The sequence below is a fragment of the Arachis ipaensis genome, chromosome B10 (genome assembly GCF_059453495.1).
Source record: "Arachis ipaensis isolate K30076 ecotype BB chromosome B10, ASM5945349v1, whole genome shotgun sequence".
In the NCBI taxonomy this organism is placed as follows: Eukaryota; Viridiplantae; Streptophyta; class Magnoliopsida; order Fabales; family Fabaceae; genus Arachis; species Arachis ipaensis.
This window is the reverse complement of record NC_142435.1, coordinates 35,184,600-35,200,961: the sequence shown is the minus strand read 5'-3', so window position 1 is coordinate 35,200,961 and position 16,362 is coordinate 35,184,600. Positions and strand designations below refer to the sequence as shown.

Here is a 16,362-nt window from a genome sequence, read left to right as displayed (position 1 = left end):
AAGTGTTGAGATGGATTGTTATGAAATAATAAAATGAAGAGAAGAATTTATAGGCACTGAATATATGCAACATGCAACTATATATATGCAACATGCAACTACGTACTCATGAATAAAATATTTATTTCGAAAGATATAACTTTTCAATGAGTTACCACCTTTTAACAAGTTACAACTTTTAAACAGTCACAACTCTATGAAGAGATGTAATTTTTTAAACATAGATTTTCATATATTTTAAAAATATATCCTACAATCCCCTACCATTTTCAAAATTCATTTTCAATCATATCATTCTGAAAATTTTATACCTTCAGTAAAGGTATCTCACGATTTGAACCCCTACGTAGTAACCAGTGGTATTTACTCATCTAAATTAAAATGGTAGACAAGTTTTGAACCATTTCACTCATATGAACAAAGTGCATTAATTACACATAAAATTTCGGTATAATTAGATATTATATTTAATGTGACACATTTAATATAATACATCGCCTTGTGTCTTGTATCCTCTCATAAGCGCTTTAAGAGTAAACCCTTAACTCTAAGAACCCGCCTCAGTTCACACTCGTATAGGTAGACTCTATCAAAAGTATCCCATAATTAAATACTTCAATAATTATATACTTGCTATAGGTCTATTAAGAGTAAAGTTTATCTTGTCTCTTTATGTCATTACGGTTCCAAATACTTTTATCTTGGGATGAATGAAATTACTATGAATACTTGTAGTTATTCTAAAAATGTATCATATTAAACTCAAGACTTGATGCATGTTACTCAAATGTGAGTTGAGTTTCTACCATTAGTAACTATTAAGATATGGGTTCTAGTCTCATCTCTTTTGATGTTTTAAACACCAAATTTCTTGTCAATTCTTTTGTTAAAGAATATGCAAAATTTTATTCTTACCTTAAAAGAATATGTCTTACTTCATGTGTCCAGACTTTCCTTATAAATACAAGAGTGAAGATCCAACCACTTTTTAGTATATAATTTTTTGTATATCTTAATTATTGACATCTTTAAATTCTTTTAGAAGAAGAAATTTGCTATAACAAAGTATGGTTTATATTGTTTCTTTTAGAAATTTTCATTTATTTAAAATTTTATCTCTACAAAGCACCAAATATATATAAAAATATTGAATAAAATTATCAATAAATGTTACAAATTTTTTTCTACGTATATGGGCCAATCATGCAAATCACATATATTAAAATGTACTAATTCTAATAATTTAATTTTTTTATACTCTTTGAAAAGAAAGTTTTATTATTTTTGTTAACATACAAGTTATGCATATATCTATTTTTTTATTTTAGAATAAGATTATATTTCATCATATCATTTAATTTATGAAATAATTAACATATGCTAAATGATTATGCGATAAAACAAAAAACTCAGTAATATATGCAAAAATATCATTACTGATATTATTATTAATATATAAAATATTCAACTTAAACATATTTTTACATAGATATCATTTACTAATAACTATAGACCTTTAAATAGAATATATTTGTCTCCTTCAATTATACTAACTTCTAATACATAATTTATCTATTTTATCTATGTAAAAATTAATACACAAATTTTACTACAATTAGAAATTAACATCTCATCTATTACTCTATTATCACATAAGCTTTTTTTCTATGTTGTAATTTTTTTAGATTTTTGAAATTTTTTAAATTGTCTCTATTCATTTAAGAATCTCCATTACCATTATCTTCTAATTAATAATAAATTTTATCAAAAATCTCCACTAGTATTATCTTTCAATTAATAAATTTAATATCACTATTAAATTATTTTGTAAGAAAAACTATTCTATTATTTCTTTGTCATTAACTATGTTTATTCAAATATTATTCTATTTTGATATATTTTATGTTATAGATCAAATAATCTATATATTATATGTTTCTCTATATTCTTTAATTTTAAAAATTAAATTATAAGTGGTGAACTCAATTGATGTTCAATGATATTTAAAAAAATTATTACAAATATTTGAATTTATTCTAACTTTTTATAATTTTATTTTCTTTCACTTATATATAAATAATTGTAAAATTTTGTTTGACAAAAAAATATTTTTTCGGGTAGAATTTATATGAGTCAAACTTTGTTTGAGTGCCAATATATTACTTTTGAATTGATATCTTATTTTTTTGTTTAAATCTAATTTATCAAAATTAAATAAATAAAAAATTTATTCTCTTTTCTATACTTTATCAAAAATTCTACTTAAGTAAATACTTTATATATATATATATATATAATACATTGTTAGAATTAGTTTTTATTATACTATATTATATCATTATATTATACTATAAAATCTTTTATGATATAATTTTTTATTTTAAGAAGTATATAGATTATTTTAGAACTAATTATAAAATCAAAAATTTATTTATTATCATTTTAATTATCTAAAAGATTATGTACAAAATAATTAAAATTATAATTCCCATAATTAATAAATTTATTACATATTATTCAATGAAAATATAAAACACTAGTTAAATACAACTCATTGGTCAACGACAAATCCTTAAATGGAGCTCAGTATCGCAGTAAATTAGTCTTTGGCCTATCGGGATGGAAAATATCGTGAAAAAAAAATTAAATGCAATAAATATCTCTATAAAGTGTCACAATAATAATATTAATTATAGCAAATTTTAAGTTACAAATACTCAAATTTATACTATTTGACCTACTTATATCTCAAATTTGACACAATAAAATATTCTTATTAGATACATTCAAATATACTTTGGTCGTATAGTTAATTTCTAATTTTATATCATATTATTCGTGTTCTCATCCTCAATCAATTTTTTCTAACTCTATTTTTTAATTATTTTCAAACTATAGAATATCTCAAAGTTACACAATAGAGTACCAATCTTTAGATAATATCGTCAAATTAAACTAACAGATAATTGAATTATCAAAATTTGTGTGGTTCGTCTATAAAAAATATTTATACCAACAAATGAATAGGAGCCTATTTGCTTAAAAATGGTTATATTAGATGATAAGATACAAAAGAAAAATATTTATTGCATTTTTAAAACGAAAAACACTCTTATACTTTTATTATTTATATTTTTTATTATTTTATAATACTTTACGTACAATTATATTTTAAGATCTTTATAATTATACTTTTTTTTATTAATTTTTAACTATGATTTACTGTCTTTTCATGTAATTGTGAGAAAAAAGTCTATACTATAAAAAAATTTAAAAATAGAAGATGCAAATAATTTGTATAGGCCAATTAATGGTATAATAAAAGTATATTTTTTACTCACAAGTCACAACTGTTTTGAACAAAATCATAGAATCCATTTTAAACATTTTTCAACACTATTTTGAGTTTGTATCACTTGAGACACTGTCTAACGACAGAGCCGATCAAAGAAAAATATTAATATGTATTTTTACTTTATATAATTTAAATTAATTTTATCAAAAATAACTTATTCAATATTTATATACACACAATAAATATTCTTAAAATATTTATTTTTACTATTATATATGTCATTGAAAAATTGAATGCATTAAGAGAAGAAGAACAAATAGATATCAAAAGAAAAATAACAAAAATACGAAAAGCAAAGTTGATATTTAAAGAATAAAAAAATATACCATTCTTTTTTAATTTACATATATTGTAATGCAAATATCATATACCTAATGATAACAAAAAAAAAATTTAAATAGAAAAATATTTTCATAATAATACATGGTTATTAAGATATTTGTCCCAATAAAAAAAATATTAAAGTTCAACCCCTATTACAACAAATAAAACTACAAAAATTTTAATTATTCAAAATAGTATTTATATTACTCATTTATACATACAACGATGGAATAAAAAAGGACAATAAAAAATGCATACAAATTAAAAGTTCAAAAAAAAATTATGTCCTTACAATAACACATGACAAGAAGAAAAAATAAATAACTCAACAATAACCAAAAATAAAAAAGGACAAATACCACATAAAAAAAATGAAATCTATCAACTAAAATAAATATAAAAATAAAAACAAATAAAAATGTAACTATGTACAATTTTAATATAAAAAATTTTTGTATTACATATATTTTAATTAATTTTTAAAAAATATAATACTTATTAAAATATATTATATATTATCATTAGTTTACCATCTCACATGTTGCACGAATTTCACTCTAGTTTATATTAATGAGAGTAAACACTCTTCTTTTTCAAGAGACAACATTTCCTTTTAAAATGTTCTAGTTTTTCACAATGATAATAATTTTCTTTATTTTTATTTCTTTTGACATCACCATTATTACCTTCATGAGATTTATCTCGATGCCTCTTATTTGTGAGTTTGTTGGAATTTTTTTCCTCTATTACATGAACATTTTCATGAGCACCTTGTTCTTTAATATCGTCTTGTTTACGATACTCTTCTTCAAGACAAAAGTAATTATTCAATTGTTCAAGAGAAATATTATCTTTTTTATGTTTCATACTTCTTTTGAATTCTTTTCATGATAGAAGGAGTTTGCCAATAATCAAAGAAATAATAATAGTTTCATCCATATGCATAATATGTTGCTTAAAGTTATTTAAAATACGTTTAATTTCATGTAGTTGTTCTATAATAGATCTACCATCAACCATCTTATAATTATTAAAGTGAGTGACAAAAAATTTCTTACTTGTTGCGTCCTTGGCTATATATTTTGCCTCTAATTTGTCCTATAGTTTTTTTGCGCTCCTAACATTTTGATAGACATCAAATAATGCATCAGCCATGCCATTGAGAATGTGTCCAGTACATATATAATCAGCATTGTCCCACTTTTGCCTTGTTCGGATTTCTACAATAGCCCCCCTTCAACTTTTCGAGGTCTTAGTGTGATAAGAACATATGCCACTTTTAGTGTTGTGAGAAGAAAGTGCATCATCTTTTTTATCATATGAAATTTTCACCATCAAATCTTTTTAACTTGACAAAATCTGCAGTTATCTTCTTAATTGATACAGTGGCCATTTTTGTTTGTTTTATGGTGAATGATTAAGTCTAAAGATTGTGAACTCTAATATTTAAAATACTTGAAAGTTGGGAAATGAGAATAATAGAACAGAAACCACAATAAACAAGATTAGAGAATATAATAGCGCAACTCTTCAAAGCGCGTGTTACACACACTTTCCTTTAGCCTTAATTTGCCCCACCAATTTACTATGGTGTGCAAAATGGGTTATTGATGAATTTTCTGTAGGATACAATAAAAAATATTTGACTTGTTTATGCATTCACATAGTTAAGCCTTACACCAAATGATAGTTTACATAATGATATTCTCTATTCTTTCTTTTGCACATAAAAAAAGTCTTGAGATGGATTATTCTGAAATAATAAAATGAAGAGAAGAATTTATAGACATTGAGTACATGTAACATGCAACTACATACATACAACATGCAATTACGTACCCATGAATAAAATATTTATTTCAAAAGATATAACTTTTCAATGAGTTACAAACTTTTAACAAGTTATAACTTTTGAACAGTCACAACTCTATAAAGAGATGTAAATTTTCAAACATAATTTTTCACATATTTTGAAAATATATCTCAAAGGTACCACCTATATTTGACAAACTTTACGATATTATCGGATGCATGTTAGCATAGAGATGTCAGCGGTGATTAGGAATGGAAGTGAGTCAAATTGACCCGTGAGCCAACTCAAGCTCAACTTGTTAACAACTTAGTAAGCTAAGCTCATGAGTTTGTGAGTTAAGCTTGAACCTAGATTTGAACTCATATATTAAATGAGACGTATTTGAGTTTAGATAAGTTCAGCTCATTGACTTATGAGCTAGCTCGATTGTATATTACTTTATAATTATTTATATTAAGAATATATTCTGAATTTTGTATATTTAATTTATAATAATATATAATTTTATATACACGTATAATTTTTACATATAATTATAATAGATGATATAAATTATAATTGATAGATAGACAACATATATAATTGATAGTTTTTCTCTTTATCTAAATTATAATTTACTTAAATAAAATTATATATTATATTCATGATATTTGAGTCGGTTCGTGAGTTTGAGCCAACCCGTAATTTTCTAATGATCTTTGCTTGAACTTTATAAATAATTTCGATATTTAATGAGCCGAACTTGAGTTTGGTCTGACTTGATTCAATTCGACTTACTTTCAGCCCTAATGGTAATGGAACGAGAGTGGATAAAAGATAAAGATGATGTAAATGGTGAAAGTAAAATGATGAAGGTTTCCTCGTGATGAAGATGAAAGACATGTTAATACTACAAGGACCATATTGAAAAAAGACAAAAATTTACAAATATATTACATATACACTTAAAATTAGTCACAAATAAATTATTTGTATAGAATATATATTATAATACAAGATATAATTAAAAATATGTAAAATATTATATATATTTATATACAAATATATAATAATATCATTTTTTGGTGACTAGACAACACATTAGAACATAGCCAAAATGCTAAAACAGAACAAAGAAAAATTTAAAGTGCATAGCATAGCCACGATAAAAAACATGACATAGCTCCTGATATGGCTCCAACCACTTAATAAAATTAGCACCATCACAAGCTCTCCTGCCTCCCTCTTAGCTAGCAAGTCAGTGGCAACATTAGCCTCCCTCTTCACAAGATTAAAATGCACTTCCCAAAGAGACCTAAAAAACTCTTGGATTTTCAGAACTAAATCCTCATTATTATGAATAGATTGTTGAGAATCAAATTAAAGAAGCAAAAAAAACATCCATAGAATCAGTTTCAACAACAACTACTTTGAAGTCACATTTCCAAGCAAGAACCAAACTCCTTCACACTGCAAAGAGCTCACAACGGAAGATTTTTCAATTTGAAAAAGAGCTAGAGCAATCCTTCACCCAATAGCTATTATCATTTCAAAGCACACACCCAAAACCTACACGATTTTGGGCTTGAAAGACACTTCCATCACAATTAACTTTTATCATACCATTTGGAGGAGGAGTCCATATCACATCCGTGAATTGGACTTGAAGAAGACAATTATTTTTTCTGTAGCTTTGAAGATCTTAGGCAAGCCTCCTAGCATTGAAGGCAATCCTCTCATCAGGCCAATCTTCAAAGGTGTTGAAAATATGTTGGTGCTGGTGACACCATATCCACCATAAACTTGCGAAGAAAATGAAATCATCTGACATAACTTTTTGATGGAAGAAATTGAGGGTGCTGATCGAGGTCATAGTTGGAAAATCACTCATAAAAAAAGAGATCCCCAAAAGAGACCATACATTTTGATTCCTATAACATTCGAACAAGCAATGAAACACCGTCTCATGATAAGTTTCACAATGCGGGCACAATGCTGAAGCAGATATTCCCTAGCTAAAACATACGAAGATTGTGTGGAGGACATATTCAAGACATAGTCATTCAAGAACTTTAATTTTTTCTGAAAGTTTAGAACGCCATAACCAATACCAATTGGCATTTTCATTCCAGGGAATTCTTCTTTTCAAGATCCAAATATAGCCATCCCTAGTAGTGTAGTGATGCGTGAGCATCTTGTCTATCTTTCCTAGTAAATTTGCATCTAAATTGTTGAATTTAATTAAGAATTAATTATATTTTAGCCACTATGGATGCTATTTTGAGTTTTGTACAATACTGTTTATTTTAGGTAGCATTTGGCGGAATTTGATGGAGTTTCTGCAGAGAAATAGAAGAAGCCAAGGAGATGACCAGCGAATACCGACGCGGACGCATAGCTCACGTGACCGCGCGGAATGGAGGAAATCGCAATGGCGCGATCGCGTGCCTGACGCGAACGCGTGGACTGGAATCTGCACAAATGACGCGAACGCGTGGACGACGCGGACGCGTCACATGTGCCACGTGCAGAAAATGCAGAAAAACGCTGGGGGCGATTTCTGGGCTGTTTTAACTCAATTTTCAAGCCAGAAAACACAGATTAGAAGCTGCAGAATGGACAGAACAAGTGGTCCCTACCCATCAACTGAAGATCTGTTAATTAATTCAAATTTAAATTCAAATCTTAAATTAGGAAAAGATATTATTTTAAGTTTAATTTTAAATATTAGATTTTAAATTTATTAGGATTAGTTATAAAAAGGAATTTGATGCCATCAGATTGGAGGACTGTACATTTTTACCTGAATCCTTATTTTCTCTTTTCCATGAGCAACTAAACCTCCACTGTTAAGGTTAGGAGCTCTGTCTATTTCTATGGATTAATTTTATTGCTTTTACTATTTTAATTTATGTGTGGATTTATAATTTAAGAATTGTTTTCGCTCTTTATTTTATGAATTTGGGTGGAACGGAAGTATGATCCTCTTTCTATTTGAGTTCTTGTAAAACTTGGAAAAGATCTTTACATGAACAACAGCTTGAAAACTATTTCTCCTAAATTTTAATTATCTGAATTTAATAGGATACGTGACATATAATCCTTTTACCTCTTGGATAATTAGAGTTTTTGTGGCATATAAACTAGAAATTGATTATCACCCTCTAATTGGAATTAATTGACCAAGGAATTGGCAGTTAATGAATTTTAGGGGAGACTAGGAAGGTCTAAGGAATTAAGGTCTAGTCACATACAGTTTGCCATAAATTAAATCCTGCATAATTAAATTAGTTAGTAAGAAAAGTTAATCCGGAAAAATAGATAACTCTGAAACCTTAACTATCTTCTTCATATATTATTCCCATCTTAATTACTTGCTTTTCTTCAATATTTTTGATATTATTTAATGTCTTTTATATTGCATCTCAACACTATTTTCTGTCTGTCAAACTAATCCTATCAAACGCTATTGTTGCTTAATCCATCAATCCTCGTGGGATCGACCCTTACTCACGTAAGGTATTACTTGGTACGACCCGGTGCACTTGCCGGTTAGTAAGTGTGGTAATAAAATACCGCACCAAATTTTTGACGCTGTTGTCGGAGATTGGCTGTGATTAACAACTATTCGTTGTTTGATTGCTTAGATTAGATAATTTTTTTTATTTATTTTATTATTAATTTTTATTTTGCGTTTTTTTAAGTTAATTTTTTTTTCTTTTCTTTTACGTTAAAATTTTTTTTTGTTTTCCTTTACGTTTATATCCCCCCTCCCCTGTTTCGTTTTTCATTCTTTTTTTTTATTAATTAAAAAAAGAAAAATAAAATAAAATGAAATAAAAATAAAAATAAAAATAAAATTAAAATTATATATTTTGATTTATTTTCTCAATTTCTGAATTTAAGTTTGGTGTCACTCAGTTAATTTTATTTTAAATTTTTCTTTTTATTTTTTCTTTTAAATTTTTGAATTTTTGTTATTTATTTATTTAGTATTTTTTTATTTTATTATTTTACACAGGTTACCTCATAGAGACTTCTCTATACTCTGACATAGAGAGTCCCATCTTTTCTTCTCTTCTGGTTGTTTATGCGCAGGAACAGAGACAAAGGACATCTCTTAGACTTTGATCCTGAACCTGAAAGAACTTTCAGGCGACGTTTACAACAAGCAAGACTTTGCAAGGCTGCAGAATCCACTATGGCAAATAATAATGCTAATGCCAATGTGGTAAATCCGAATGGAGATGATCAACGGAGGAGAGTGCTTGGCTCTTATTCTGCCCCTACTGCGGATCTTTATGGAAAAAGTATTGTGGTACCTCCTATAAATGCAAACAACTTTGAGTTGAAGCCACAATTGGTCACCTTGGTGTAACAGAATTGCCAGTATCATGGACTTCCTCATGAAGATCCAAATCAGTTCATATCTGATTTTCTGCAGATATGTGATACTGTGAAGACAAATGGAGTGAATCCAGAGGTGTACAGACTCATGCTTTTTCCGTTTGCTCTGAGGGATAAAGCAAAGCTATGGCTAGATTCCCAACCAAAGAAGAGTCTGAATACTTGGGAAAAGGTCGTTACTGAATTTCTCACTAAATTTTTCCCACCAAAGAAGCTGACTAAGCTCAGGTTGGAGGTTCAGACTTTCAGACAGAAGGAGGGTGAAACTCTTTATGAAGCTTGGGAGAGATACAAGCTACTGACTAGGCAATGGCCTCCTGACATGTTCTCCAAGTGGACCCAACTGGATATCTTTTATGAAGGCTTAGGAGAGATGTCAAAGATGAGCTTAGATACCTCTGCAGGCGGTTCATTGCACAAGAAGAAGATACCAGAGGAGACTATTGAGCTGATTGAATTAGTTGCAAGCAACCAATATCTCTACTCATCTAACAGGAATCCTGTGAACTCTGAGACCTCTCAAAAGAGAGGTGTGTTGGAAGTAGAAGCTGTTAATGCTCTTCTTGCTCAGAAGAAGCTGATGTCTCAGCAAATAAATCTACTTACTCAACAGATGGGTGGCATGCAAGTCTCAGCTATCAACACCCAAAATCCACCATAGGAAGTCTCCTATGATATGGTAGGTAACTTTATGCAAAATGATAATTATGATTATGCTCAACCTTCTTCTGAACAGATGAATTACATGGGGAGTGGTCCTAGAAATTCCAACAATGATCCATATTCTAAGACATACAACCAGGGATGGAGGAATCACCCAAACTTTGGGTGGAGGGACCAACCTCAGAGACCTCAGAACTTCAACAATAGTTCTCAGGACGGTTTCCAGCAGAACAATGATTTGGAAGTAATATTGACAAGTTTTAGACAGGAAACCAGAGCATCCATCAAAAACCTGGAGATTCAAATGGGTCAATTAGCCACAAAGGTTAATGAAATTGATCAGAGGACCACTAATAGCCTTCCTGGTAACACAATTCCAAATCCAAGAGAGGAATACAAGGCCATCACCGTAATAAGTGAACAAGTGGCAAGTACGGAAGCACAAGTTATACAGGAAACCAGAGCCTCTATTAGAAACTTAGAGGTGCTAGTGGGCCAATTGAGCAAGCAAATACTTGAGAAGTCTGCAAGTACATTTCAAGAGGATACAGTGGTGAACCCAGGAGAAGATTGCAAGGCTATTCAATTGATAAGTGGTAAAGTAGCTGGCTCTGAGACCAAGGCCAATGAAGAGCTAGTTGAAAAGGAAGCTCCAGATGAGAAGAAGGAAGAAGTAGAGCACGCCCCTCCAAAGCGTGCAGACAACCCATTCCCAGACTCTCTTGACACTTATCCTACATTGCCAAAGGCTCCTGAGTACAAGCCTAAGATGCCGTATCCTCAGAGACTTCAAAAGGAGACCAAGGACAAACAGTTCTCAAAGTTCTTGGAAGTCTTCAGAAAGCTGGAAATAAATATTTCTTTTGCTGAAGTTTTGGAACAAATGCCTCTCTATGCCAAGTTCATGAAGGAGCTGTTGTCAAAGAAGAAGCCTTTAAAGGGAGATGAGACAGTGGTCCTGACTAAAGAATGCAGTGCCATCATTCAGAATAACTTACCAAAGAAGATGCCAGATCCAGGGAGCTTTCAAATTCCATGCACCATTGGGAGCACAACCTTTGAGAAAGCGTTATGTGATTTGGGAGCAAGCATCAATTTAATGCCCTTGTCTGTGATGAAGAAGCTGCAGATCCAAGAGGCACAACCCACAAAGATAGCATTACAGATGGCAGACAAATCCATGAAGCCAGCATACAGATTAGTGGAGAATATCTTGGTCAAAGTGGGTAAGTTCTTCCTCCCAACAGATTTTGTGATTCTTGATACAAGGGAGGATGAGAATGCCTCTATAATTCTAGGAAGACCATTCTTAGTCACTGGAAGAGCTCTGATTGATGTAGAAGTGGGTGAATTAGTGCTTAGAGTGCATAATGAGCAACTGGTCTTTCATGTCTTCAAAGATGTACATTCAACAGGTGAAGAAGAGAGGTGCATGCAGGCTGAGCTTATTGATCCAAACCTTCAAGAACCCCCTGATGATGCACAGCAGAATTTGTAACTCAAACCTCCTCCAGTGACAACCGATAGAATTCTGCCTGACATCAAACCTAAGTTTGGTGTTGGAACTGCATCATCCACCAAGGAGGAGGTCCCCAAAAAGAAAAAAAATACCCAGAGGATGGAGAAATAAAAAGATCCCCACTGAAGGTTTCTCCCCAGGAATGAAGGTGGTGTTGACCAGCAATCCAGCATGGGTTTATACAGTAATCAGAATCCTCTCTCTAGAGCATATTGAGCTACGTTATGGAGACACAGGAAAGAAGTTCAAAGTAAGGGGTGAAGAGCTGAGCCCCTATGATCCTCCTCCTTAGAGGAGCTGACCGTCAAGCTAGTGACGATAAAGAAGTGCTTGTCGGGAGGCAACCCGATAAATTCGTATCCTTAGCTATTTTTCGTAGTAGTAATTTTCTTAGTTATTTTATTTTATTGTTTTGAGTTCTTACTAATTTTCTGATCATGCAGCTATGTTCTTCCAGGAACCGAACACCTCAAGCTATATTTCAAAAAAAAAAAAAAACACCCGACGCGCCAGCGTCGCTGACGCGAACGTGTCATCTAGGGGTGCGGAAAAAAATAAAAAGTTACAGAGAGTTGCGCAGGAGTGGCGCCAGAATGGAGCCTTTCGCACAAACGATCCCACGCGATCGCGTACCTCACGCGTTTGCGTCGTTTGTGATTTTCGTCATTCACGCGGTCGCGTCACCGACACGATCGTGTGACCTGCAAATTCGACGTAAAAGAGCGTTTGGGCAGAGAGTTGTGCCAGCTTGGGGCAAGAAGTGTGCTAAAAGCACAAATTTGGTCACGCAGACTCGTGACTGACGCGTTCGCATCAGTTGCATATATGGCCATCCACGCGAACGCGTGCCTGACGCTATCGCGTCATTATGAAGAATGCGCGACGTACGCGATCGCGTGCTGCACGCGAACGCGTCGCTTGCGCCGCTCAGTTTTCTTTCTCTCTCTCTCCCAATCCTAATTCTCTCTTATTTTCTTATCCTTTTATTTTTTTCTTTTATTTTAATATTTGTCTCCTCTATTTTCAGTTCTTATTTGCTTGAGGACAAGCAAACCTTTAAGTTTGGTGTTGACGCTGTGCTTATAGGTTTTCTAGTACAAAAGGGAGGTGAATCATCTTCGCGAAGGAGCACAACCTGAAGAATAAGGCGACCGCTAGGATAATTAAGGTGGTTGAGTTCCTTTCATTTTTTATTCCTCCCCTCTTTGTCTATGTTATGTTCCAGTTTTCTGCTATTTTTCTTTGTTTGTTGCATGATCCTTTATTAGTTAGAATCCTAGGACTAGTTTAGTTCTCTCTATTGCTTTAATTCTGAAAAAATAATAAAAAATGTCTCATGTATTACTCACTGAGCTTAATTTTAAATAAAAAATACAGGAGTGATATATTGCATGAGAAAGTGGGTCTATATTGAAGAATAGTCTTATTTACTTAAATGTGGTGGTGTTTTCTGTGATTCTGAATGCATGACATGAACAGTGCATATTTTTGATAGTGAAGTTTATGAATGTTAAAATTGTTGGCTCTTGAAAGAATGATGAAAAAGAAAAATGTTATTGATAATATGAAAAATCATAAAATTGATTCTTGAAGCAAGAAAAAGCAGTGAAAAACACAAAGCTTGCAAAAAAAATAAAAAATAAAATATAGAAAAAAATATACAAAGAAAAAAAAAAGCAGAAAAAGCCAATAACCCTTTAAACTAAAAGACAAAGGGTAAAAAGGATCCAAGACTTTGAGCATTAATGGATAGGAGGGCCCTAAGGAATAAAATCCTGGCCTAAGCAGCTAAATCAAGCTGTCCCTAACCATGTGCTTGTGGCGTGAAGGTGTCAAGTGAAAAGCTTGAGACTGAGCGGTTAAAGTCGTGGTCCAAAGTAAAAAGAGTGTGCTTAAGAACTCTGGGCACCTCTAATTGGGTACTCTAGCAAAGCTGAGTCACAATCTGAAAAGGTTCACTCAGTTATGTGTCTGTGGCATTTATGTATCCGGTGGTAATACTGGAAAACAAAATGCTTAGGATCACAGCCAAGACTCATAAAGTAGCTGTGTTCAAGAATCAACATACTAAACTAGGAGAGTCAATAACACTATTTGAATTCTGAGTTCCTATGGATGCCAATCATTCTGAACTTCAAAGGATAAAGTGAGATGCCAAAACTGTTCAGGATTGCAGTTGTAAACCCCACTATAAGAGAAGACATGGGCTTAATCGAACTCTCATTCTCATGCAAATTCACATCCTAAGCTTATATTAGTGTTGGTTACTTGAGGACAAGCAACAGTTTAAGTTTGGTGTTGTGATGCGTGAGCATCTTGTCTATCTTTTCCTAGTGAATTTGCATCTAAATTGTTGAATTTAATTAAGAATTAATTATATTTTAGCCACTATGGATGCTTGACGTCGGGATTTTTACCAGTAAAGAGATTCATAGAAATAGTTGCGTTGTAGATATAGTCTCTAAACTGACAAAAATCCCTTCGTACAAACGTTTTGGGTGTCACCAGTAACAAACCCCTTTAGAAATTGTTAACCGAGTATTCAAACCTCGGGTCGTCTTCTCAAGGAACTATGAGGAAGTATGTTCTTATTATTGGCTATGAAGGTTGTAATCGGGGTTTAGAAGATGAGAAGCAAGTAGTTTAAATGACAAGTAAAGTAAATGGCAATTATACTGTAAAGCAGGCTTTTGGCAAGGTAAGAGAAGTTGGAGGTCTAACGTAGTTATCTCTCTCAACTATAATGAAAGTTGAATCTAAACTCCACTTGGTCAACCTTTACTAGGGCAAAGGAAAGTCAGAGAACTAATTAAATTGACCTTTGAATCCTATTTATTTCCTAAGAAAAGGTTGGGATTACTTAAGTTCAGCTCAATTAGCAAGATAACGATTATCAGTTATGTTGAGTTTAATAACTGTTGAGTTACTGAATTCTTAACCAAGACCAAAAGGGGAAGAAGTAAAATTGCTGGAATAATAAAAATGTCCTTAGATGGGAGGCAATGGTAACCTAAATCAAAGAGAACAATCATAAACTGAAAATACCTCAAATATTATTAATTCAGATAACAATCTATAGCATGGAAGAAATTCATAAATTCAGTGATCAATTCAAGTGCTGGAATAAATAAAGGTAAAAGGAAGCTAAAACAAAGGAACGTAAAACCTGGATTGAGAGTCACTCTTAAAACAAGAAGAAATCCTAAATCCTAAGAGAGAGAGAGAAGATCTCCCTCTCGACTAAATCTAAATCATTGAAAAATAAAATATGCGAGCTCCCTCTGAATGGATGCATTCCCACACTTTATAACCTCTGGTCTATGCTGTCTGTACTTGGATCTGGGCCAAAAAGGGCTTCAGAATTCGCTGAGGGCGTATTCTGTAAATTCTGATACGTGGCCTCTGTCACGCGTCCGCGTGGGTCACGCGGTCGCGTCATTCGGAGCTTTTCCTTGCCACGCGGTCGCGTCAGTCATGCGACCGCGTCATGTGCGTTCTGCTTAAGGCGCGCGGTCGCGTCAGTCATGCGGCCGCGTCGCTGCTGATTCGTGCTTGGCACGCGATCGCTTCGTCCATGCGATCGCGTGGATACCAGTTTCCTTAAAGCTCCGTTTTGCTTTCTCCTTCCATTTTTGTATGTTTCCTTTTCCATCCTTTAAGTCATTCTGCCTTAGAAAATCTGAAACTACTCAACACACTAATCACGGCATCGAATGGAAATAAAGGTAATTAAATTAATTAATTTTTAAAGCTTAGGAAACATGTTTTTCATTTACATCACATAATAAGGAAGGGAAAGTAAAACCATGCAATTAATGTGAATAAGTAGGTGAAGGATTGTATAAATCACTCAAATTAAGCACAAAAGAACTCATGAAATTTGGGTTTATCAATGCTATTTTGAGTTTTGTACAATACTGTTTATTTTAGGTAGCATTTGGCGGAATTTGATGGAGTTTCTGCAGAGAAAGAGAAGAAGCAAAGGAGATGACCAGCGAATACCGACGCGAACGCATAGCTCACGCGACCGCGCGGAATGGAGGAAATTGCAATGACGCAATCGCGTGCCTGACGCGAACGCGTGGACTGGAATCTGCACAAATGACGCGAACGCGTGGACGACGCGGACGCGTCACATGTGCCACGTGCAGAAAATGTAGAAAAACGTTGGGGGCGATTTCTGGGCTGTTTTAACTCAATTTTCAACCCAGAAAACACAGATTAGAAGCTGCAGAATGGACAGAACAAGTGGTCCCCACCCATCAACTGAAGATCTGTTAATTAATTCAAATTTAAATTCAA

At 32.3% G+C, this 16,362-nt stretch overlaps 1 non-coding gene across 1 annotated transcript; it reads right to left on the bottom strand.

Annotated features, from left to right (window-relative positions):
* Positions 1–10,098: 10,098 nt before the first annotated feature.
* LOC148579669 (small nucleolar RNA R71) lies at positions 10,099–10,202 on the bottom strand. The gene has a single exon (XR_015894662.1). It is a non-coding gene; the product is annotated as a small nucleolar RNA R71 (small nucleolar RNA).
* Positions 10,203–16,362: the final 6,160 nt, after the last annotated feature.